This window comes from Macaca nemestrina, chromosome 1 (genome assembly GCF_043159975.1).
Source record: "Macaca nemestrina isolate mMacNem1 chromosome 1, mMacNem.hap1, whole genome shotgun sequence".
NCBI classification, from domain to species: domain Eukaryota; kingdom Metazoa; phylum Chordata; class Mammalia; order Primates; family Cercopithecidae; genus Macaca; species Macaca nemestrina.
Genome location: NC_092125.1, coordinates 42049378 through 42074264, shown reverse-complemented (window position 1 = coordinate 42074264; position 24887 = coordinate 42049378). Strand labels below are relative to the sequence as shown.

The following is a 24887-nucleotide window of genomic DNA, read 5'->3' as shown; positions in this document are numbered from 1 at the left end:
GCTGACTGCAGCTGGCGGGCAGCCTCTGCTGAATGGCTCAACAGGATTGAAAGGGTGGGGCTTTTTTGTAGGTGTTCCTCTTCTGCTTTTAAATGGATTTAGTGTCCTGGGATGACATGTAATCCATGCATGCACATACAAATTACTGGCATCTCTTTTGAGAGCCGATAAATTATTCCCATCCCACCCGGCCCAAGAAGAGGAAACAAGAAGGTCTCATGCCAGCATGGACGGGACAAGGGGAAGGGGCTGCAGGTGGGAGGGTTGGCTTCTAATTTCTGAAGACATGAGAACCAAAATATAATTTTAACAAAAACTTTGAAGGTTAACCACATTTATTTTTCTGAATTCTGCTCTGTTTGATAGCCTTCTATGGCATTGCTTTGTCTTCAGCAAAGTAGCTGTACCTACAGTCCCAGCCTTTTCACTCTTATTGTATCTCCTGTAAGGAAGACAGAGATTTGTAACAGGCATATAATTGAAATGAATGACAAATTACTGCCTGGCTTCCTCTCCTCCTGGACTGTAAAAATACTGTGAGACCTGGGAGGACCTGAGTACTTTGCCAGGTCACTGTCCTCATTTTACAGATGAGTGGACAGAGCTCCTCAGAGCCTAAGTGACTTGTCTAAAGTCACACTGTTCATTGGTGCTAGACCCATCTCCTTTAACCTTCTCTCATAGGTATGATTTTCTAGCCCTTCAATCAACTCGACAGCTTTCCTCTGAAGCTTGTCCAAATTTGACTGCCCTTCTCAGCTATAGCTCCTGGAATTAGACACATGAGCCTAAAGGGGTCTAAAGAGAAGATTGCCTGAGTATTCCTCCATTCTAGGTATGCATTCCAATGCCACACTTGCTCCAGGGGTTTATTTTCTGACAATGACCCTCTAGTCTATTTCTGACATGCTTGAACACATTCTCCCATCTCACGTGTCTCAACTCTGGTTTTCTTCTCCAAGTTTAATGATGCCTTTATTGAGTCACACCAGGCAAATGATAAGACCTCAGACGTTCAAACAACTTTCTTTCTGGAAACACAAAGCACCTTTCTAACACTATCAGCTCCTTGATGCTTCTGTAAGGGAGGATAGGCTGCCAAATTCCAACTTTGTGGACAGACTGAAGCCCAACATTTAACTGATTTAGCCCAAATCACCTAATCAAGATGGGTGAAGATTATTCTGGAGAATGGAGAGATGACTTTATCCTAGTCAGCACTCAACCAATTAGTCCATAATTAACACTCTGTCCCAGTCGTCACCCAAAACGGCCTGCAAATGTCCCTTTCTTTACTATTGTAGGAGTTCCACCATATTCAATGTTCACATGCATTCAACTCCATGACAGTTATGATATAGAAAAAGTCAAATTGGCTTAATCATTGCCCTTGCAGAGTTTTGCAATTTTTTAAAAAGCATCAGGGGACTACTTATTTTCTAGGTCCCACCAAGCTACATTCCTATAAATAGGAATTTGGGGCCCCTTTGGGATCAAGATAAACTGCCACCTGGGCTCTCTGAGTGTTTTGTACATATTATTTTCTGTTACTGCACATATCCCATTGCCTTGTATTTACTCACTTACCTGTCTCTCTTGCTCTCCTTTTCCCTACTCCAGGCTCTAGACCAGGAGCTCCAGGCCCCATAGGGATAGCCTATGCATGTTTATGTTTACAGAAGACCCCCTCTGCAGGTCCCCCCACCTGTGTGGGCCATGACTCTGCTTTTCCAGGTGTGTCCCAGGAAATCACACAAACACTCTTTGTAGGGGAGCTTATGAGTTCTGCTGAGCAGTCTGGGTTTTGCTTCATCCTCAAGGCCATGAATTTGGTGGCTGACTATATCAGGGAGCAGTTATCTCCAACATTGACTGCTGATGCCTGTCCTCACTGTCTCATGTCAAAGGGTCATGAAATGGTATATTAAGTAGTGTGACCAGAGTGGAGCGGAAGTAAGTGACACTAGGCTGACCCCAAGAATGGAATCATTTTTGCATCCAGCAAACTGCCCTGGAGATAGGACATGTTAAGCCAATACTTATTGATGATGGTGATGGTGATAGCCTCATTATCTCCCTAGAAACACTCAAAAGAAGGCGCCTATCTGCTGCAGTTTCTCCTAACTAATAAAGTCTGAAGCCAGACTGCTGAGGACACAGCATTCTAAACACTGAGCTCTCTTGGGACAGTGCCCAGAGCAAGGTTCTGGGAACACAAAATACTTATGTAATCCCTGGGGTGAGGCTACTGATGGAACCAGCTGAGATGAAATCCCAGCAAGGGGCTTGCGATTCCCTAGCCTTCTGTCCTCCTCCCTTCCAGCAGGAATAATAAATAAAGCCAGCAGTCGGCCTTCTGGAGTTCCTCCTCCAAGGGAGGGATAGCTATAAATGTTGACCAAAGCAATGACCAGCTCAGCACTGCCACAGATTCTGATGTGGGAAGATAATGTCGCTAAAATAATCCTACAAAGAGCTCACACTCATCTGGCAATTGTTATGAGTCAGGCTCATCTTGCCTTGACTGTCTTATTTAATATAATGCTATGAAGTGGTATTTTTATGCCTGAGTTGCAGATGAGGAGGGTACAAGGATTTCCAAGTGTTACACAGTTTAGTAAATTGTAGAATTAGGAATTGTGACCTAGGTAGGCTCGGTGCCCACAGACCATCATGCCTTTATTTCCCGATGCTGACGCTCCCTCCCTGATGATCGGCAGGGGATTTTGGAAGGATTGCACCAGAGGACTCACCAACGCAGCAAGATGGCAAAGTGATAAGACCCAGAGAGGATGCTTCAAGTGAGAAAGTCTTACATGTTTTCCTGGAGAGCACCTCAAGAGAAAAATAAAATCTTCTAAGCCACTTGAACTAAACTGAGATTGTGAACTAGGCAATACAAGACATCAGATGAGAGAAAAAGTTTTGCCAACTTCAGAGAGTCACATAGCACAGTTCATCCCCTCCATCTTAGAACAGATCACTTTTATTTTGGCTCTCACTGGAGCTTATAGATTATTTTAAAGTTGTTTCAATAATACTTTATCATACATATTTGTTAATATCTATTTTTCACTTCTTAAACTATAAGCTATCTAAGGGGTGAGTTTGCACCTCCAATACTTAACATGGTGTCTACAAACATAGGAGGAACTCATTACTGATTTGCTAAGTTAGTCCGTTAATTTGTTATTTTTGTTGCCCTCCATCTATTAAGCCAGATAGAACATGCTTCTTGCTATGTCTGAAACATGTATTTCAGTTGTCATGAACTAATGGGAATCTAGAAGTTGTTCTTTCAAGGCACTTATAAAATGAGCCCAGGCGTAGAATTCAGACGATGCTTGGTTTGGGTTTGATTCCTGGCTCTACCACTCACTCAAAGATTACTTGATTTTTCTACCCTTTGGCCTCTTGCCTGCAAAATTACAGGAATTTCAGAAAATGATTACACTAAATGATACATGTAAGGTAGAATATTATTTCAATACAGGAGCCATAGTGATATTTTTATTTAAAAAAAATAATTTCAACTTTCATTTTAGATTCGGGGGTACGTGTACAGGTTTGTTACATTGGGTATATTGTGTGATACTGAGGTTTGGGGGATGAATAACCCCACCACCCAGGCAGTAGGCATAGTACCCAATAGGTGGTTTTTCAGCCCACGCCCCCTCCAGTAGTCCACAGCATCTATTGGCCCCATCTTCATGTCTATGTGTATGCAATGCTTACTTAGCCCCCACTTAAAAGTGAGAACATGTGGTACTTGGTTTTCTGTTCCTGCATGAATTTGTTTGTGTTAATGGCTTCCAGCTGTACTCATGTTGCTGCAAAGGACATGATTTCACTCTTTTTATGGCTGCATGGTATTCTATGGTGTATATATACCATATAGTGATGTTTTAAAAATGTATATCAGACCATATACTTGCCTGCTCACATCTCTCCAATGCCTTAGCATTTCACTCAGAATAGAAGACAGACTCCTTTCATTGCCCTGAAAGGCCCCGCAGGATCTGGCCCCAGTTACTTCTCTCCCCTGTCCAGCCATGCTGGCCTCCTTGTTGTTCAATGAATACTCCAGCCATCTTTCTGCTGTAGGGCCTTTGCGCTGGCTGCTCCCATTGCCTGGATGCAAAAATGATTCCATTCTTGGGGTCAGCCTAGTGTCACTTACTTCCGCTCCACTCTGGTCACACTATTTAATATACCATTTCATGACCCTTTGGCTCCCAGTGCCAAGACACTCATGTGGCCAAACTCTTTGGCTTTTTTTGAAATGGAGTCTCACTCTGTTGTCCAGGTTGGAGTGCAGTGGCATGATCTTGGCTCACCGTAAACTCCACCTCCTGGGTTCAACGATTCTCCTGCCTCAGCCTCCCGAGTAGCTGGGGCTATAGGTGCGTGCCACCATGCTCGGCTAATTTTTGTATTTTTAGTAGAGACAGGGTTTTACTATGTTGGCCAGGCTGGTCTCGAACTCCTGACCTCATGATCCACCCGCCTCGGCCTCCCAAAGTGCCGGGATTACAGGCGTGAGCCACCTGCTGGCTGGCCAAACTCTTTAGCTGCTTGACCTTCTCAGTAAGGGCTACTACCACCACTTGATTAAAAATTGCATCCTGAACCCCATTCCACAATCCTGACCTGCTGTGGTCTGATCTATTATTTTTCTGTAGCACATATCCCCTTCTAACATATTCTCTGAGTTCCCTATTTATATGTGTGTTATCTGGGAGTCTCCAGTGTCGCTTTTACTCCCAAACGTAGCTTCATAGGAGCAAGGATTTTGGTGTGTTTTGTACAATGATGTATCTCAAGTGCCTAGAATCGTGCCTAGCACACAGTATGGGCACTGAACAAACAATTGTTGATACAAGTTGAATGAAGAGAGCATAGTGCCTAGCTCACAGACAGCCTCAGAAATGGTAATCATTACCACCACCACCATCATCTTCTTCCTCACCATCACTGGGACACTAGCAGCCATTCATAGGGCCTTGAGGAGAACAGATGAATTCAGGTATATAACATATCTGGCACAGGGTTTTTATACACTAAGTACGTGGTAAATGACATTTCCTTTCTTCTTCTCTTTTGTGTCTTTCTTTGTTGCTTCTTTTTTTTTTTTTTTTTTTTTGAGACGGAGTCTCGCTCTGTCACCCAGGATGGAGTGCAGTGGCTGGATCTCAGCTCACTGCAAGCTCCGCCTCCTGGGTTCACGCCATTCTCCTGCCTCAGCCTCCCGAGTAGCTGGGACTACAGGCGCCTGCCACCTCACCCGGCTAGTTTTTGTATTTTTTAGTAGAGACGGGGTTTCACCGGGTTAGCCAGGATGGTCTCGATCTCCTGACCTCGTGATCCGCCCGTCTCGGCCTCCCAAAGTGCTGAGATTACAGGCTTGAGCCACCGCGCCTGGCCTGTTGCTTCTTTTTTATGGAGGTCCCTCAAGACATAGCTGTAAAGCAAAACCAATTGCTCAATCCACGTGTAAGTGTCATGTGGGGACATTTACAGAGCATTTTAAAGCTGTTGATTTATTATTATTGCTATTATTATTAGCCAAGTGTCACCACAGAATTTTTGTGACTTCGCATTCTACAGATTATGATTCTCTATTTAAGCATACTTTCTGCTACTTTTACTATAACTCACTAAAAAAAAAAGAATAAGGAGGAGGGGCAGAAAGAGGAGGAAGAGAAAACACACAAATAAAAACATACATATTTGTTTTTATAATGTTTGGGTTTGCATTTATATTGTGGGAAAATATATAGAAAAAGAAAATCCTATTCCCAATTTATTCATTTATTTATGTATTTATGTATGTATGTATTTATTTATTTATTTATTTTTGGACAGGGTCTCACTCCATTGCTCAGACTGGAATGCAGTAGTGCAATCACAGATCATGCAGCCTTGATCTCCTGGGCTCAGGTGATCCTCCCACCTCAACCTCCCGAATAGCTGGGACTACAGGTGGGCACCACCATGCCTGGCTAATTTTTTGTATTTTTTTGTAAAGACAGGGTTTTGCCATGTTGCCCAGGCTGCTCTCCAACTCCTGGGCTCAAGCAATCCATCCATCTCGGCCTCCCAAAGTGCTAGGTTTACAGGTGTGAGCCACCATGCTCAGCCCCATTCCCAATTTAAAGTTAAGCTTTCTGTAGAAAATTTGGAAAGTACTATAAACATAAAAATGATACTGAGAAATAAGTAAATATTTCTATGCTGGTGGCTAGAAAATCAGGCTATAAATGTTTTCAAACCAGCAAAAATGTTCACTTTTTGTTTTATCTTTTCTCTTTCCTATATCAGCCTAAAGGGAATCATTTTGGATGCTAAACATGTGATGATTCACAAATTCCGCCTATTGACAGTTAACATAAAACACATTAGTGACAGCTCATTTTCTTTGCCTCTTGGAAATGCAGAGAATGTGGCTGAGATCTTGGGGAGGACCAGTAATTAAGATGAGTTCTCTCTGGTTGTCGAATCCAATGTTCACCTTAGGCTAGAAATGCACTCTACTGCCCTCCTTTCCTTAAAACCCCAAGCAATCAGCATATGGCTCTGTTGTCCTTACACTTCCATATAGCTGGTTTCTTATTTGTTTTTTCCAAATCAAGGAATTCTTGAATGCTGCATGGAACAGCTCCAGCAGTTGTTGACAGAATTGTCTGTGCTGCCAGCCAGTCATGCTATTATATTTTTCTGTAAAATGTTTTTACAAGAAGCCATGCTTATCATGTCACATTAGAAATTCAAATGACTCTCTTATAAATTTAATACTTCTTTGGTTGGAACTCATGCCCAGATGCCAACTCTTTTATCATGCCAAAAATTATATATTCTGCATAAAATGTAAATTATCTTAACTTCCTATGCGCCACCCATTCCCAAACTTAGGGGATAGCCAGCATTGGCATAGCCGTGTTGACAGCCAAGAACTTGTCATCAGGGGTGGTTTCCTGGGGACAAAACTAGATGTAATTCATACCTATGTTTAAGTATAATCAAGGCTCAAGTAAACAAATATAAACATTAGTCCCAAAGAGGTAGGGTTGAAGTTAGAATTCTAAAGCCAGGCATAGGACTTATACAGAGCAACAGTGAACCAAGGAAAAAGGGTGTGGCCAGAAGGGCAATTTTTGGAAAAGCTGGAGAATGCACATGGGTGAGTGTGTCGGGCTGTCTTAATGGGCAGGAGGCAAGGCACAGGTAAAGGCAAGACCCAGTGGGCAGAGTTTAAGACTAAAGATGGACAATTTGTAGTTTTTGTATTTAAATAAACTTACTGAATGCCGTACACAAAAATAAACTCAAAATGGATTAAAGATTTAAATTTAAGGCCTGAAACTATAAAACTCCTAGAAGGAAACATGGAGGAAAAGTTTCATGACACTGGTCTGAGAAATGATTTCTTGGATGCATCGCCAAAAGCACAGGTAACAAAATAAAAAATAGATAAGTGGGACTATATCAAACTAAAAGATTCTGCACAACAAAGGAGATAATCAACAAAATGAAAAGGCAGCCTATAGATTGGGAGAAAATAATTGCAAATCATGTATCTGATGAGGAGTTAATATCCAAAATGTGTAAGGAACTCACACAATTCAATTGCAAAAACAAAAAAATGGGCAAAGAACTTGAGTAAACATTTATCCAAAGATATACAAATGGCCAACATGTATATTAAAAGATGCTAAATGTCACTGATCATTAGGGAAATGCAAATCAAACCCACAATCCTGTATCAGCTCACACCCATCAGGATGGCTATTACTGGGGAAAAAAAAAGATATTAAGTGTTGGCGAGGATGTGGAGAAATTGGAATTGGAATCCTTGTATACTGTTGGTGGGAATGTAAATTGGTACATCATTACTAAAAACAGTAGGAAAGTACCTCATAAAAGTAAAAATAGAACCACCATATGAGCCAGCAATCCCACTTCTGGGTATTCCTCTACAATAATTACACTGAGAATTTCGAAGAGATATTTGCACTTCAATTTCATTGTAGCATTATTCACAATAGCAAAGATATGGAAGTAACCTAAATGTTGGTCAATGAATGAATAGATAAGAAAAATGTGATATATACACAAAATTGAACATTATTCAGCTTTACACAAGGAGGAAATATTGCCATACAAGACCACATGGATGAACCTGGAGGACATTATGCTAAGTGAAACAAGGTAGGCATAGAAAGAAAAATACTGTGTGATTCCACCTATATGAGGTATCTAAAATAGTCAACTACATACAAACAGAGTAAAATGGTGGTTTTCAGGGGCTGGGGGTAGATAGAAAAGGGAAATTGATATTTACCAAATATAAAGTTTCAGTTGTGCAAGATGATTAAGTTCTAGAGATTGGCTATACAACATTATACCTCTGGTTAACAATACTGCATTTTTCACTTAAACTTTTGTTAAAAGGGTAGATCTTGTGTTAAATGTTCTTACTACAATGAAAAAAACATGGATTTTTCTCATCACACGTGCATGATCTTTATAAATATTTGGAAAATACTTTAAGTATAACAAAGAAAATAAAATCTTATAAGTCTGCCAAGAATTGCAATCATCAGAGAAAGTCACAGATATCATTAGAAAAATTACATGCCTTTAGAGAGACTACCTCATGATTATTAAGCAGTTATTATATGATGAACACTGATTTAGTGGCTTTATATGTAGTTAGCTCATTTAATCCTCAAAACATTCCTTTGAGGCAGAAACTATTATCAGCCCTGTTTTGCTTATGAGGAAAGTCAGGCACTGAAGAGTTAGGTGATGTCACAATGCTACGCAGCTAATAAATGACGGTGTCAGGAATCAAGATGATGTGTTTAACTCTAGTGTCCACTTCATATAATTTAATTTTAGAATAAATGACACATTCATATGTCTCATAAACCCCAAGACTATTTAAAAAAGGTATCAAATAAAAGGTTGTCCTCCTACCTCCATCCCCATCTGCCCCATACCTCCAATATCATAGGTAACCGCTTCTATGAGTTTTCTGAGTACCTTTCAAGGGTTTCCTATATAAATGCAACCAAATGCAAATATGTTCTCTAGTTTGTTTTGTTTTAAACAATCAACTTTATTTTTTAGAGCAGTTTTGGGTTCGCAGGAAAATTGAATGGAAAGTAAAAAGGGACTCCTATGTGTCTCCTGTCCCCATCCACACATGGCACCTTCCCCACTATCAGCATCCCTGCCAGAATGATGCATTTGTCACATTTGACACATCATTATCTCCCAAAGTCCATAGGTCATACTTGAGTTTGCTCTCAGTGTTGAATATTCTGTGAGTTTTGACAAATGTATAATGACATGTATCTATCGTTACAGTATCATATTGAACAGTTTCACTGCCCTAAAATTTCTCTGTGCTCTGTCTACTCAGCCCTCCATCTCCCAACCCCTGGAAACCATTGGTCTTAGTTACTGTCTCTACAGTTTTGCCTTTTCCAGAGTATTATAGAGCTGTAATTATACAGCATGTAAGCATTTCAGATTGGCTTCTTTCACTTAGTAATTTGAACTTGAGTTTGCTCCATGTCGTACATGGTGTCTTAGTCCATTTATGTTGCTATAAATGAATGCCTGAAGCTGCATAATTTATAAAGAAAAGAGGTTTATTTGGCTTATGGTTCCGCAGGCCATACAAAGATGGCCCAAGCATCTGCTTCTGGTGAGGACTTCAGGATGCTTCCACTCATAGAGGAAGGTAAGGGGACATGCAGAGATCACATGGCAAGAGAAAAAGCAAGAGAGAGAGGTGAACAGGAGATGCCAGGCTCTTTATAACAACCAGCTCTTAAGGGAACTAATGGAGTAAGAACTCACTCACTCTACCCTATACCCAGGTAGGTCATTCATCTATTCAAGAGGGATCTGCCCCATGACACAAACTCCTCCCATTAGGCTCCACCTCCAACACTGGGGATCAAATTTCAATATGACATTGGGGCAGGGGGCAAATATCCAAATCATAGCACATAGCTTGATAGCTCATGTCTTTTTAGTGCTGAATAATATTCTGTTCTCTGAATGTACTAGAGTTTCTTTATCCATTAATCTACAAAACTACATTTTGGTTGCTTCCAAGCTTTGGTAATTGTTAATAAAGCTGCTATAAACATCTGTGTGCCAGGTTTTATGTAAACATAAATTTTTAACTCATGAAAGTAAATACCAAAGAATGTGATTGCTGGATCATATGGTAAGTACATGTTTAGTTTTGTAAAAAACTGCCAAACTGCCTTCTAAGGTGTTGTGTCACTTTACATTCCCACCAGAAATGAATGAGTTCCTGTTGCTCCACATTCAAATTCAGCATTTAGTGTCATCAGTGTTTCGGATTTGACCATTCTCATAGGTGTGTAGTGGTATATCATTATTGTTTAAATTTGCATTCCCTAATGACATATGACATTGAACATCTTTTCATATGCATATCTGCCACTTGTATATTTTCTTTGGTGAAATGTCTGTTCTGATCTTTTGCCCATTTTAAAATCAGGTTTCATTTTCTTTTTGCTGGGTTTCAAGGGTTCTTGGTATATTTTATTTTATTTTATTTTTTAATTTTTGTGGGTACATAGTAGGTGTATATGTTTATGGGGTACATGACATATTTTGATGCAGGCATACAATATGTAATAATCAAGGTAAATGGGGTATCCATAATTTCAAGCATTTATCTTTTCTTTATGTTACAAACAATACAATTATACTTTTAGTGATTTTAAAATGTACAATAAATTGAGTGTAGTCACTCTGTTGTGCTATCAAATACTAGATCTTATTCATTCTATCTACCTTTTTGTACTCATTAACCATCCCCATTTTCCCCCACCCTCACCCCACTACCCTCCTAAGGCTTTGGTAACCATTATTGTGTTCTATCTCCATGAGTTCAATTGTTTTGATTTTTAGCTCCCACAAACAAGTGAGAACATGTGAAGTTTGTCTGCTGTGCCTGTCACTTAACACAATAACCTCCAGTTTTATTCATGTTGTTGCAAATGAGAGTATCTCATTCTTTTTATGACTGAATAGTACTCCATTCTGTATATGTACCACATTTTCTTTATTTATTTGTCTGTTGATGAACACTTAAGTTGCTTCCAAATCTTGGCTATTGCAAATAGTACTGTAATAAACATGGGAATGTAGATATCTCTTTGATATACTAATTTCTTTTGAATGTATACCCAGTAGTGGGATTGCTGGATCATATGATAGCTCTGTTTTTAGTTTTTTTTAGGAACTTACAAAGTGTTCTCCATAGTTGTTGTACTAACTTACGTTCCCACCACTAGGGTACAATGGTTCCCTTTTCTTTACATTCTTGCCAGCATTTGTTTTTGCCTCTCATTTTGGATATAAGCCATTTTAACTGGGATGAAATGCTATCCCATTGTAGTTTTGATTTGCATTTCTCTGATAATCAGTGATGTTGAGCACCTTTAAATATGCCTGTTTGTCATTTGCATGTTTTCTTTTGAGAAATGTCTATTCAAATCTTTTGCCCATTTTTAGATCAGAGTATTAGATTTTTTCCTATAGAGTTGTTTGAGCTCCTTATTTATTCTGGTTATTAATCCCTTGTCAGGTGGATAGTTTGCCAATATTGTCTTCCATTCTGTGGGCCGTCTCTTCACTTTGTTGACTGTTTCCTTTGCTGTGCAGAAGGTTTATAACTTGTGATTCCATTTGTCCATTTTTTTGATCTAGTTGCCTGTGCTTATTGGGTATTACTCAAGACATTTTCGCCCAGACTGATGTACTGGAGATTTCCCCCAATGTTTTCTTATAGTAGTTTCATAGTTTTAGGTCTTAGATTTAAGCCTTTAATCCATTTTGATTTGATTCATATATATGGTGAGATATGGGGTCTGGTTAAATTCTTCTGCATATGTATATCCAGTTTTCCCAGCATTTATTGAGAATGTCTTTTCCCCAGTGCATGTTCTTGGCACCTTTGTAAAAAATGAGTTCACTGTAGGTATGTGGATTTGTTTCTGGGTTCTCTGTTCTGTTCCATTGGTCTATTTGTCTGTTTTTATGCCAGTACCTCGCTGTTTGGGTTGCTATAGTTTTGAAGTATAATTTGAAGTCCAATAATGTGACTCCTCCAGCTTTGCTTTTTTGCTTGGGATAGCTTTGGCTATTCTGGGTCTTTTATGGTTCCATCTAAATTTTAGGATTTTTTTTCTACATCTGTAAAGAATGTCATTAGTATTTTTATAGGGGTTGCATTGAATCTCTAGATTGCTTTAGGTAGTATGGACATTTCAATAATATTGATTCTTCCAATCCATGAACATGGAATATCTTTCTACTCTGTATTTTTTAGATAATAGCCCTTCATCTTATATGTCTTTTGCACATATTATTGTACCCTGTGGATTGTCTTCTTATGCTCTTGAATATTCTTTACTTTTACTTTTTTATATATAAGTGGTAGCATTTGTTATACATTTTTCTGGATCTTATTTTTTCACTTAATGTTATATGTTGGAGATCCTTTCATCTAAGTCTGTAAATAATTTATCATTATTTTTCAGCTACATACTACTCCATTGTGTGGCTATATCTTGATTTATTTAACCAGTTCCTTACAGAGAGACACTGAGTTGTTTCCCGTCTTTTGCTAGAACAGTCAATGCTCCAATGAATAACCATGTATGCACAACATTTGGTATGACTGCAGGTGTGTCTGGAGGAGAGAACTACATTTCACCACTATGCTGTGCTATGGCACATTGGGAAATGGCTGCTTATTTGCTGCATGCCTAATAGCAAGTGGATTGCAAATGCTCTTTAACCAAGTTTCACTCTGTTGTCAGAGAATTATTTGATGTGCAAAGACTTCCTGGGGATCCCAAGAGAAGAACTTCAGGCTCTGCTTTGAAGACACACTAGCTTGCTGGTTCCTTCTCACTTCTGGGCTTTCTCACAGGCCATACTACTTACCTCTCACTCTTCCCCTGGATAACTCCTGCTTATCTCAGCCTAAGTTACCGGCATTGCATCCCTCTGTTACTCAGTCTCATAGCTCCCAAACCTTGCCTTTATAGGACCTACATCAATCATAATTCATGTTTACTTATATAGTGATTGTCTTCCATTGCCCCATGACGGCAGTGACCATGTCTGTCTTATTCTACTTATTCCACTGTATCCCTGGCATCCAACCCAGTGGCTTACAGGTGGCAAGTAATTGATAAACATTTGTAGAAATTCAGATTAACTGGGCAACTGTCTCTTTGTCCTTCAGATCAATTCAACCTTTCAGAATTATTTATTTATTTATTTATTTATTTATTTATTTATTTATTTATTTTTTGAGAAGGAATCTCACTCTCTTGCCCAGGCTGGAGTGCAATGGCGCGATCTCGGCTAACTGCAAGCTCCGCCTCCCGGATTCACACCATTCTCCTGCCTCAGCATCCCGAGTAACTGGGACTGTAGGCACCCGCCACCACGCTCAGCTATTTTTTGTATTTTTAGTAGAGACGGGGTTTCACTGTGTTAGCCAGGATGGTCTCGATCTCCTGACCTTGTGATCCGCCAGCCTCAGCCTCCCAAAGTGCTGGGATTACAGGCTTGAGCCACCGTGCCCAGCCAAAATGTTTTAAACTTTTGAAGTCTTGCTTGTATTAAGTCAGGTTTGAGAAAAATCGAACACTTTGATTGGCTCTGGATTAGGTGATGTAACACTTTCAAAGAGATAAACTAAACATTAGCATCTGGCATCGAGAGTATCAGCTTATATGTTTCCCATACATAGTCCCTTAGATGGGCTACTAACTGAAATGGTACTTAGGCACTAGTCAGCCTTGGTTTCCAAAGATGATTTGCATGCCAGACTCTTGTCCCTGTCAGCCTGATTCTAAAGACTGGGATCCCCACTTTATATTCTGGGGCTATAACTGCTAATCCCAAGAATCTTCTGAAGAGAAGTAAGGGAGGTAAATGTGCGTGCTACGGCTTCATGGTGGTAGAAATGATTAGGAGAAAAACAAATGGAATTTTGCCTTTAAATAACCATGCTATTGCTGAGGGAGGGAGGAGAGTCTCACATTCACCTCCTGAGCAAATCCTGATCCTCTGATAAACAACAGCTGAGTGAAAAATTGTAACCACTCATGAGAAGCAGCCCCTGGTGAGCTATGTATAATCACAAAGGAATTCTAAGAACAAAAGGGATAACCTTTGTAGTTATAAAAGTTCATGTTTCTGAACATGGGAAAAAAGACATCACAAAAGATGCTGTCAAATCTCCTGTATTTTCCATGTAAATGGATTTATGCTGATTTCGGCCCAGTGACATTTTCGTTTTCCCAAATCCTTTACTTTCACATAAATAAAACTGACTCCTGGACTACTCCAGAAGGGGTCAATGATTTGGTTTAATTACTTTTCCAAGGGAATGGGGAGAAGCTTAGATAAATAGAGTTGGTTTTCTCTATGAGAGCAAGCTCACACATATTGACACATTACCTCCTCTCCCACAGAGGCCCTAAATGGCATGCTAGAAGCGGGAAAATAAGAGACTTGATATGTTCTGCCTCTTCACAAGAAGGTGTATTTTAAAGACAAAAAAGGACTTACTATTAGAGCTTCACAGTGTCAGGGAACTTCATGTAAAATAAAGGATTTGGTATTGGTAAACGATGTGCTTTCTCCTAGCAAGATAATTTTTGAGAACGCATGAGGCTTCCTTAGCCCTGCATATTCATTCATTCCCCATCACAAATCTATATAACACATATTACAGGACAGTAAATGAGATTCGTATTACCTATTTGTCTATAGTTAATAACAGTTGTAGCTCAATCAATGGATCGACAGCTATTGAGTGTCCTCTATGTGTCAGGGTACAGGTGGAGGCAGTATTGGATGTGATAGAGAGCATAGGTTCTGGAGGAAGGCAGATGTGTGCCTCATCCTAACTGTGGGACCTTGGGCTATTTACATGACCTCTCGGAGATTTTGTGTTCTCACATGAAACAATAGATACAAAGTATTTACCACCTTACCTGGCTAGGCATATAATTAGCACACAATAAAGAATGGCTGAGCTCTTATTATCGTTATTATTATGAGGCACTGAAGAGAAAACACAGTCCCTGTCCTCAAAAGTACTAAAATCTAGTGGCAAAACAAGACTTGGGCAAGTGCTGGGATAACTAAAAGTGCAAGGCACTGCATGATTCTCGGTGCCGTGGCATATCTTGCCACAAAATCAGAAAATTGTATGCAGTAGCAGATGGAAGAAAAATCATACTTTCATGTAATATTGCCATTTTTTTCATTTTTTAGAATTATTAAAAATGTGGCCCCCTCTGGAAAGTTGGGGGAAAGGTGCACCTAGTCTCCTCCCTTATCTTTGTGATGTACAGATGACATCTTTTTGTCTAGTTAATTTCAGCTTCCTACAGTGCAATTTGAGCCCACTAGGTCACTACACCAGGTTAAATGTCCCTTGTTAGATGTATGGGGTGTTATAAAATAAGTGAAATAGAGAGATGTAGCAAGCGAGTATGTTCGTAAAGCAAGACAGGATGCCCTACCAGTTCTAGTCCCCTAGGAAGCAAAAGCCAAGACAATAAGTGTAAGAGATGTACTGGGGGCAATGACTTTGGAAGATAAAGGCAAGAGGGAACAGGAGTGGGCAGAGAAATATACCTTCAGACTGTGATGCAGGTCTAATAGGCTATGAAAGGAGAGGGGAAGGAAAGAGGACTGGAAAGGAAGAGCTCCAGACTGTAGTGTAGCTCTAAGAAAATCTCAGCCAGCATTTTGGGGTATCCAAATGGACAGAAGCCACCAGGCTCTGGAGTCTCCACCATGCTCAGTCATTGGCTGGGGCTTCCCAGGGAGCAATGGCATGGATTCAATGCAGCAGGGATCCCAAACATACCACACTTGGAAGCTGTCAGTTAACTGAATCCTTCCCAGCAGATTCTGCTTGAAGGGAGATCTGAGGGTGCACCTCCATAGTTGCCACAGATGTTCTACAAAATCTGACAGAGAAGAGGAAAGAGCTCTTAGAGAATAGAAGGGTGATTACTGAAGTTAGACATTCAATTGAAGGATTTACAATTAAAGTGGAGAAATTTCTCAGAGTATATAAGTCAAAGAGATAGAAATATGAAATATACAAAATAAAAAAGAGACATTAGAAGAGCAATCCAGTAACATCATTATCCTATTAATAAAAATTTCAGAAGAAAAGACAAAAGAAAAATTTCTAGAACTGAAAACCAGGTAGAGTGTTCAGTGCAATGTATAAAAAAGGGCTAACACCTCAATACAGCCTCATAAAATTACAAAACACTAAAAAGAAGCTTTCAGAGAGTCAAGACAGTTCACTTACAAATGAATAAGAATCAGACTGTCATCAGACTTCTTAAGAGTAACAGTGGATGCTAGTAAACAAAGTATGTCTCTATTAAAAATAAAAATGTATTAGCTGGGCATGGTGGTGCACGCCTGTAGTCCCAGCTACTGGGGAGGCTGAGGGAGGAGGATCCCTCAAACCCAAGAGGTTGAGGCTGTGGTGAACCATGATCACGTCACTGCACAGAGCTTTATCAACAGAGTGAGACCCCATCTATTAAAAACAAAACAAAAACAAAAAGAGAGTGCTTTAAAGACTCCTAAGAAAATTATTTTCCTACTGAAAATTCTTTCTGGCCAATAATGAGAGATTAAAGCATGTAAGCACTCAGAAAATGTGATTTGAAAGCAACTTGTCTTAGGTACTAGAGGACATTACTCCAGTGTCATTAAAAGCAAAAAGAAAAAGGAAGACCTGAAATTCAAGAATCCGTGAATTCAAACCAGTAAAACAATGATGAGAATCTCCAGGATGACATTTGCAGCAGATTTAGAGAACTTCAGTCCAGACTAAAGCTAGAAGCAAAACGGACCAGGAGGAAAGTCTGAATGCAGTAAAATGTATGATCAAAACTGGTAATCATTGAGGAGATAATAAAAGCCTGGGATGGGTGCAGTGACTCACGCCTGTAATCCCAGCACTTTGGGAGTCAGAGTCAGAAGGATTGCTTGAGGTCAGGAGTTCGAGATTAGCCTGCGCAACACAGCAAGACTACATCTCAAAAAAAAAAGAAAAAAAAAAAAAGAAAGAAAAAAAAGTCTGAAATGATCCTCTTCTCTCAAATAAGAAGGGCAAAAAGGACTTCAGAAAAAATAAAAACCCTATTATAAAAGTATGGTACATTAAAAAGTAAACAAAAATGTCATGTCTATTTAGGCAAATGAAATAGTAGGGAAAAGGAAAATCTATTTGGTTTTAATGCTAGGAATAGTTATTTTTTAAATGTGACTCAGGAATCCTGGCATTGAAACAATAGAAAATCAAAAGTAATCCTAATACACTACTCGACCAAGCAGTAAACTACATTTACGTCATGATAGTAATGTAAAGATCATTCATGTTCAGATTTAGAGTCAATCCATGGATAAAGTAGGAATTTTGGTGAAATTTTCAGACCTAATCTAATTGTTAATAAATATTTGACAATGTAAAATAACACAGAGCTGACAGAAGATGCAATGTGAGGGAAAAGAGGAATGTGGAGGACGACTGAGGCCACTTTCCAACTTGGAAAGATATAGAGAAAGTTGATGGAAACAAATAATTTTAACCATATTATTTAATATTATGAAATTAACTAATGGAAAAGTTAAAAATAATATGAAATATTGGGAAGAGGATGAGACGAGATTACTGCGAGATAAATTTTCATTTCTCATGTGTTAATTGATAATGACTATAAATGAAAAATCAGGATACAGAATTATAATTATATTAACCACATTTACGAAAATAACTAACCAAAGAATTAAATATGGAAACAATCAGAAGAAATGACCATATGTCAAAGACTGAATGGGAAAATATCAATTTCCTTGAGTTCTTCTACATTATTTTATTTTCACCAAGTATGAGTATTGTTTTGATAAAAATTATACTTAAAAACAAAAGAAGGCCAGGTGCGGTGGCTCATGGCTGTAATTCCAGCACTTTGGGAGGCTGAGGCGGGTGGATCATTTGAGGTCAAGAGTTTGAGACCAGCCTGGCCAACATGGTGAAACCCCATCTCTACTAAAAATACAAAGATTAGCTGGGTATGGTGGCATGCACCTGTAGTCCCAGCTACTTGGGAGGCTGAGGCAGGAGAATCACTTGAACCCAGGAGGTGGCAGTTGCAGTGAGCTGAGATCACGCCACTGCACTCCAGCCTGGGTGACAGAGCAAGACTCTGTCTCAAAAAACAAAACCAAAGAAGAAACCCTTTTAATCTTATATTGTTTAAGGTAATAGTGGTTGCCATAACAATTTTATACCATGTCAATTGCCTAAGACGGTGCATGGCACGTAGACACTCAATAAACTTTTGCCCATCCCTTGACATCAGACTATTTTAAACTATATCCTAGAGGAGGTGACTTTAAACTTTTAGATTTTCTGTCCCTTTTTTTTTTTTTTTTTTTTTTTTTGACAAGGAGTCTCGCGCTGTCGCGCAGGCTGGAGTGCAGTGGCCGGATCTCAGCTCACTGTGACCTCCGCCTCCCGGGTTCACGCCATTCTCCTGCCTCCGCCTCCCAAGTAGCTGGAACTACAGGCGCCCGCCACCTCGCCCGGCTAGTTTTTTGTATTTTTTAGTAGAGACGGGGTTTCACCATGTTAGCCAGGATGGTCTCGATCTCCTGACCTCGTGATCCGCCCGTCTCGGCCTCCCAAAGTGCTGGGATTACAGGCTTGAGCCACCGCGCCCGGCCAGATTTTCTGTCCCTTTAGTGAGGGCAGAATGTTGTGCGAATCATCTGTCTGATTCTTCTCTTCTTGCACCCCTCCTCTCTTTCTTCCTCTCTCTCTCTCTCACACACACACACGCACACACACACTATGCCATATGCCAGAACAGATGAGAAAATTGGTCCATTTCTCAAGGAAACACAAAAATAGTGGTCATCATTTTAAATTGTCTGTCATTATTATTATTTCATGCTCGAAATAAAAATGTGCAGACACTAGGACATTGTGGGCATTAAATCTGCAGTGACATAAGAATGAGGAGAGTATTCCATAGCTACTGATCTGAACATTGCCCAGCTTCTTGAGCTCGTTCCTTTTCCTAGCCTTCTCTTCAGGCTTTATGTGGCTCCGAAAAAAATATATATATATATTATAATATATATATGTATGTGTGTGTATATATATATATAGTTTTTATCTCACTTTCGGCTCAATAATCAATTTGGTTAGGGAAATGACTTCCTTTGTTAACATTATCATCATAGCACACAAGGACAGTTTTTCTGTTATTCATAAGCAGCTTACTTTGCTCCCATCCTCTTCCTACAGCATAAATGGTTGCATCCTGGAAAATCTAGACTATAAGCTCCCCTCTGGGGCATTCGTGTACTTGAGGCAATAACTAGCCCAATGCCGGACATCCTTTCTGTAAGCTTTGACTTACACAAGTTTCCAGAAGCCAGAACAAAAATCCTCTGCCACACCTTCTACCAAGATTAGAATAATTACCCTTTTCTTTTATTCTGATGTCGAGGGATCAGTAAATGTTCACTGGGTGTCTATGTGCCATGTACCATGTTAGGCAATTTGCATCTTATTTTATTTCTACAAGAATCCTAGGAGGCAAGGACTATTAGAGCCATTTTTCAAGCATGAAAACCAAGATTTATAGAATTCATATAGGTAGTAAGCAACGAAACCAGGATTTAAAGCCTGTCTGCTGGTTACAAATCCTGCCCTGAGAAAGGCCCTCCAGTCTACTGTTAAGTCTTATGGTTTGGATTTAATCACCGTTCTTCTTCTGCTCTGTATTACTCAATATAAAATATTAGCAGATACTTTATCAAATGTACTATTCTGCTCCGCTTATATCATCTTGTTTTATCCCTATAGGCTCATACTTAAAAAAAAATTTTTTTAGTAGAACTGACTAAAATTAACCTCACAGGTTTAGCGTCTCCACTGTTTGTACACTGAGGCTCATCTCCTCTGTCTTTTTCTAGCATTTTCCTATCATTATAACATCACAAAACCTCAGCCAGAGTCTGCTTTCATCCACAGCGAAAGCATTTCTTGGGAAAGGAAGAACTAATTCCAAACAATCATAGCTGTTAAGTAATTTAAGCTATTTTGATGCCACATGGATTATCTTAAATTTGTCTATATTGGATAAAATTCTCAGCACACTTTTTATAAATAAGATGAAATTTTACATCACATCCAAAATATCGGTTTTAATTTTTAAAATAATTAGGCAGGAAACAAAATGGCAAATTATAAACACAACATGTTGTTTTTATAGCACTTTCATATTCACTTATAATATATGAATATTTTAAGGGTAGAATCTTATTTGCAATTTTAAATAATATGTATTTCAACATATAGTGTAGTAACAGTGGTATATAATGTCCAATGAATAGATGCAGTAACTGAGGCATTCTATTAAGGGATTCAAGATTCAGTGGCAGCAGAAAATGTGTAGTTGGGTGGATTTCATGTGAGTGAATTTGACTAGGCTGAAGTCTGCTATTTAATAAGGAGAAAATAGCAAGCAACATATGTTACAGGCATATCTCGGAGATACTGCAGTTTTGGTTCCAGATCATCACAATATAGTGAATATTGCAATAAAGCAAGCCACACATTTTTTTCTTTTTTTTTTGGTTTCCCAGTGTATATGAAAGTTTGGCTGGGCACAGTGGCTCACGCCTGTAATCCCAGCACTTTGGGAGGCCGAGGCAGGCTAATCATGTGAAGTCAGGAGTTCAAGAGCAGCCTGACCAAGACGGGGTTTAGTAGAAACCCCGTCTCTACTAAAAATACAAAAGTTAGCTGGGCGTGGTGGTGCATGCCTGTAATCCCAGCTACTTGGGAGGCTGAGGCAAGAGAATCACTTGAACCTGGGAGGCGGAGGTTGCAGTGCGCTGAGACGGTGCCACTGCACTCCAGCCTGGGCAACAGACTCCATCTCAAAAAAAAAAAAAGCTACATTTATACTCTACTGTAATCTGAGCCTTCAGGGAGTTGTAATCTTTTTTGCTGGTGAAGGGTTTTGCCTTGATGCTGATCGCTGCTGACTAGTCAGGGTAGTGGCTGATTGCTAAAGGTTGGGGTGGCTATAGCAATGTCTTTTTTTTTTTTTTTTTTTTTTTTTTTTGAGACAGGATCTCACTCTGCTGCTCAGGCTAGTGTGCAGTGGCATGATCACAACTCCCTGTGGCCTCGAACTGCTGGGCTAAAGCAATCCTCCTGCCTCAGCTTCCCAAGTAGCTGGACTGCTTGGCATGTGCCACCATGCGTGGGTAATTTTTATTTTTTGTAGAGATGAGGTTTTGCTATGTTGTTCAGGCTGGAGCAGTGTCTTAAGGCAAGGCAACAATGAAGTTTGCTGCATTGATTGACTCTTCCTTTCATGAAACATTTCACTGTAGTATTCGATGTTATTTGATAGCTTTTTTATCCACGGTAGAACTTCTTCCAAAATTGCAGTCAATCCTCTCAAACCCTGTCATTGCTTTATCAGTTAAGTGTATGTAATACTCTAAACTCCTTGTTGTCATTTCAACAATGTTCACAGCATCTTCACCAGGATTAGATTCCATCTCAAGAAACCACTCTTTGCTCATCCGTAAGAAGCAATTCCTCATCCATTCAAGTTTTATCATGAAGTTGCAGCAATTAAGTCACATCTTCAGGCTCTACTTATAATTATCATTATTTTGCTTTTTCCACCGCATCTGTAGTGATCTCCACTGAAGTCTCGAACCCTTAAACTCATCCATGAGGGTTGGAATCAACTTCTTCCAAACTTCTGTTAATGTTGATATTTTGACTTCCTCCCATGAATCACAAATGCCCTTGATGGCATCTAGAATGGTAAATTTTTTTTCAGAAGATTTTCTATCTAGTTTTCCCAGATCCATCAGAGGAACTACTATCTATGGCAGCTATAGCCTTATGAAATTTATTTCTTAAATAATAAAATTTGAAAGTCAAATTTACTCCTTGATTTATGGGCTATGGAATGGAAGTTGTGTTAGCGATTAAAATAACATTAATCTCCTTGTATATCTCCACGAGAGCTCTTGGGCAACCAGGTGCATTGTCAATGAGCAGTCATAGTTTGAAAGAAATCTTTTTTTTCTGAGCAGTAGTTCTCAATGGTGAGCTTAAAATATTCAGTAAACCATGTTGTAAACAGATGTGCTGTCGTACAGGCTTTCTTGTTCCATTTATAGAGCACAGGCAGAGTATATTTAGCATAAATCTTAAGGGCCCTAGAATTTTCAGAATGATATATGAGCATTTACTTAAATTCAAAGTTACTAGTGGCATTATCCCCTAACAAGAGAGTCAGCCTGCCTTTTGAAGATTTGAAGCCAGGCATTGGCTTCTTTTTAGCTATGAAAGTCCTAGATGTCATTTTCTTCCAACTTAAAGTTATTTTGTCTACATTGAAAATCTGTTGTTTAGTGTTGCCACCTTCATCAATTATTTTAGCCACATCTTCTGGGTAACTTGCTGTAGCTTCTACATCAGCACTTGCTGCCTCATTTTGCACTTTTATGTTATAGAGGCGGCTTCTTTCCTTAAACCTCATCAACCAACCTCTGCTAGCTTCCAATTGTTCTTCTGTAGCTTTCTCACCTCTTTCAGCCATCACAGAATTGAAGACAGTTAGGGACTTTGGTTTAAGAGAATGCTGTGGCTGGTTTGATCTTCTATGCAGACCACTCGAACTTGCGCCACATCAGCAATAGGGCTGTTTTGCTTTCTTATCATTCATGTACTCACTGGAGTAGACTTTAAATTTCCTTCAAGACCTTCCCCTTTGCATTCACAACTTGGCCAACTGTGTGGCACAAGAGGCTTAGCTTTCAGCCTGTCTTGGCTTTTGACATACCTTCTTCACTAAGCTTAATCATTTATAGCTTTTGATTTAAAGTGAGAGACTTAAAGTGAGAGTGCAACTCCTCCTTTCACTTAAACACTTAGAGGCCATTGTAGGGTTTACTAATTGGCCTAATTTCAATAGGGTTTTGAGGAATAGGGAGGCCTGAGTTGAGGAAGAGAGGTAGGGGAATGGCTAATAGGTGTAGCAGTCAGAACACACACAATATTGATTACATTTGTCATCTTATTGGGGTGCAGCTCATGACACCCCAAAACAACTACAGTAGTAACATCGAAGATCAGTGATCACAGATCACCATAACACATATAAAAATAACAGGAAACGTCTCTGAACCTATTCTGGTTTGGGGGCTGCCTGATAAAAATAATAATATTAATTATGAAGAAGTTTAAAAGTGTAATAATATTAATTATGAAGAAGTTTAAAAGTGTAATAATATTAATTATGCAAAAATTACCAAAATGTGACACAGAAACACAAAATGAACACATGCTGTTGGAAAAATGGCATCGACAGACTTGCTTACGCAGGGTTGCAACAAACCTTTAATTTGTTTTAAAAAAATCTGCAAAGCAAATAAAACAAGATATGTCAGTATTTGTAGGTATACAACTCTCAATTTGGAGTCTAGTTCATCCTTTTACAGAAAGCAATAAAAACCAGAGTTATAGGAACTAAAATGTAAAGAAAGACTAAAGACATAAAAATAAGGCAAAATAATTAAGTTAGAATGTTTGAAGTATTAGATTGACTAAGTATCACTTCTGGTTTTGTAAGTCAACATTATTTAGAAACAATTTACATATAACAAAATGTACAAATTTTAAGTGAAGTGTGATGAGTTTTGACAAATGCATACACTCACTTAACCATCCTCACAATCAATGCATATAATATTTCCACCATTCCAAAACTTTTCTGTCCCTTTCTCCAATCTCCTCCCACCACTCTCACCCTAGGGAAACACTGGACTGCTTAACACTATTAATGAGCTTTGACTTTTCACATGCCATACCAAGTAGTTTGAGTGTGGCACATCACTTGACTCTACTTGAAATTTATTATGCTTCTTGGCCCTGTAAGTCAATGTTAATCATCAAACCTGGGAAAATTGGGGCCATTGTTTTTATGGATTTTTTTTCTCCATTTTTCTCACTTTCCTTTCTTTTTTGGGATTTCAATTACGCATGTTCTTAATATTTTATAATTTCTCTAAATCTGTCTTCAAGTTCCCTGGTAATTTATTCTGTAATCTTCACTCTGCTATGAATCCTTTTCCGTGAACTTTTCATTTCAGTTATTTTATATTTTAGTTCCAGAATTTTTATCTCATTCTTTTTTAAAAAAAAAAAAAATAAAGTTTTCATTTCTCCATTGAGATTCCCTGTATGATCTCTCATTAAGACCATATTTTATTCTAAACCTTTGAAAATATGTATAATTGCTACTTTAAATCTTTTGGGCCATCTTTTTTCTCAATTATGGCTTACATTTTTGTATTTCTTTTTATTTTTAGTAATTTTTTACAACATATTGGACATTTTTGGTGACATATTTTAGATTATTTTGATTCTATGACCTTCCTCTGAAGAGTGTTGACTTTTGTTCTAGCAGGTAGTTTAATTACTGGCTTAGCACACCAAACCTATATGTTAGTTTTATGGTTTGTTATGGCAGACATGTGCAAAGTGCAAAGTGTTTTCTAAGACTCTCTAACCTGGGTTGAGTCAACTTCCAAACTCTGATGCCCCACAGATCTCATTAAGTCTCATTTTTAGGGTTTGTTGGGGTGGGTCTATTGTAGGTCTTGCTTTAGAGTGGTCTTTCCTCCTAAAGCATGGCCTTTCTGGTATCTCACCTAGGTAC

The 24887-nt window shown here is 39.0% G+C and overlaps 1 long non-coding RNA gene across 4 annotated transcripts in view; it reads right to left on the bottom strand.

Annotated features, from left to right (window-relative positions):
• The window catches only part of LOC105484578 (uncharacterized), an 89647-nt gene that overhangs the window by 4589 nt on the left and 60171 nt on the right, over nucleotides 1-24887 (bottom strand). For all 4 annotated transcript variants that reach the window (XR_989058.2, XR_989060.2, XR_989059.2 and 1 more), the window contains one exon: nucleotides 15959-16061. This is a non-coding gene — a long non-coding RNA (uncharacterized lncRNA). The remainder of the gene's footprint in view (nucleotides 1-15958; nucleotides 16062-24887) is intronic.